Source organism: Cebus imitator, unplaced genomic scaffold (assembly GCF_001604975.1).
Source record: "Cebus imitator isolate Cc_AM_T3 unplaced genomic scaffold, Cebus_imitator-1.0 Scaffold350, whole genome shotgun sequence".
NCBI classification, from domain to species: domain Eukaryota; kingdom Metazoa; phylum Chordata; class Mammalia; order Primates; family Cebidae; genus Cebus; species Cebus imitator.
Genome location: NW_016107665.1, coordinates 1934234 through 1936610, shown reverse-complemented (window position 1 = coordinate 1936610; position 2377 = coordinate 1934234).

Here is a 2377-nt window from a genome sequence, read left to right as displayed (position 1 = left end):
GGCTACTCACCATGTGTGCAGCCCAACTCCAAATCCACACTCATTGCCTGGTTGGTTCCTCAGTGAGAACTGGTGCTTCCCTGTTGGTTCTCAGGGTTGAAGCCCGCTCACTATGGGGCTTAGAGTCAGAAGACCCAGGTTTGAATCTTGCTGAGCTTGTCCACATCTTAGCCACAGAACACTGGCCAAGCCAGTGCACCCTGGAACTGTGTCGTCACCGACTACATGGGGACTGTGCTGATGCCGGTCCTGTTTTGTTCCCAGCATCGCTGTCAATATCAAATTGAATGGAAATGCTCTCTGGGACCAGGAAAGTGCTGGCTGAATTTTAGTTCCTTATGAGTTCATTATTATGAAAACCACAGTGGCCACATGTGCTGTCTGTTGTGGAGGGAGGTGGAGGGCTGGGGACAGTTCTCGGGGAAGGAGGGCCAGGCCTGCTCTCTGGGAGAGGGTCACTGCTCACCTTTGCTCTTTGGACTCTGCCTTTCTGGTCACTGACACACATGATAGAAGGGCACACACACCTATTAAACTGCCTCCCCCAGGTCATCTGCCAGTGAGGAGCTGGCAAACCCCAGTGACCCTACAGATGCCTCCTCGCTGGCAACTTCAGGCTGAGGCCATTTGCCTGGAGCCACTGGGGTGGAGTAAGCGGGGAAAGCCTGGATCCTCCCAGTCACCTCGGGCCCTGTGCAGCCAAGCTGGGTGGCATCCTCCTCCGTCTGGCCTCTTGGCTCCCAGCTCTGAATGCAGCATGAGAGAGGGCAGAAGGGGTGTCTACTGGGCACCTTTGCTGCCTCGAAGCTAAACAAACCTGGCTGGGGAGGGCCGGGCAGGGAGGACGCACAGCTGGGCATGACAGGGAGGGTGTGTAATGGTGTAAGCTTGGGAGCAGGATCAAAGACAAAGAACGAGGGGGCAAGAGGTGTCTGGAGAATGTTGTTTTTTCCTCCTCCCTTTTCTCAAGTGTAAGAGTGAAATCATTAAAGAAAAAAAAAATACACTCTTCAAAGGGGAATTGGCAATCAGTGTTGAATTTTAGTGCTGAAGTGGGTGACAGCACATTCCAGCTGCAGTCAGGAGACCTACGGCTGCTGAGTGACACTGCACCAGCCACCTGCCACCAGCCCCTAGTCAAGCAGTCATTTACCACCCACCTGGTCTGGCTCACTTTCTGTTTCCTGAGTTACATTAACCCTAGTGGAGACCTCACATAACAGTTCATTATGCTTGAAAGGTGCTTCTTCCTCCCAGAAAACTTCACATCCACCCTCTAAAAGCTCATCTGTCTGAACAGCCCTTCAGGGTTAAAAGCACTTGTGTTCAGATGGACTCTGAAATGGAAGGTTCTGAGGTTCCATCTAATCTCATTATTATCCAGACATCAGCTGGGCCCTCATTTCACCCCTCAGAGATTTGGTTCAATTTAGCCTGGACCCCAATTCCAGGGCCAGTTTAAGACCATTGCAGGCCCCAGGGTCTTTTAATTATGGAGTCTGCATTCCACATCATATCAAACACGTGAGCCTATACTCATATTTCACATTATCACGTTTGCTGTAGAAAAGATCAAAAGGACTTTATTAATCTTGCTTTTGAAATTATAGCTGCTCATTTCCTACATGGCTGGCTATGTTCTCCAGGCTGGTGTTGTGCATACACAGGCCATTTTATGGAGGGAGAAAATCAAACCTTAGCATTATTTTCAAACAGAGAGTCCAGAAACACTAAATGTAAACATGAATGAAGTTTGTTAGGCGCGCTCTGGATGAAGAGACCCCCAAACAGGCTTTGTGTGAGCAACATGGCTGTTTATTCACCAGGGTGGGAGTGGGCTGAGTCCGAAAAGAGAGTCAGCAGAGGGCGGTGGGTTAGGAGTTGGTTTTATGGGCTTGGGGTAGGCAGTGGAAAATTACAGAAGTACAGTTCAGGGCAGTTTTTGCAAGCTGAGAGGGGGACGTAGGGTCTGGAGACATGAGGTTGACCTGTCAGTTGAGCAAGGTCAGTTACAAAGTCCCGTTGCCTTATCAGTTGAGGCAGGAATAAGAAACAATAGAAGAATGTCTCAAAGTTAATTAGGTGCCACAGGCGTTGGTCATTCTTCTCCTTTTGTGGTTTTCCAGTTACTTTAGACTTTCCAGTTCCAGGAACTCATCTGGAGGTGTATGTGCAGGTCACAGAGGTTACCATGTAGTCAATGGCACAGTCAGTCAGCCTAAAACACCTTACAAAGTTGACATTGTTTTATAGACATTTAAGTAAAATATATTCCTTTCAATTTCATACTTTATATTTTAGATCCAATAATTTTTTTTTCTTTGCATGTCACCTATTTTCACAGGCCTTTGAAAAAAGCTCGTTGGTCGGAGGCCCT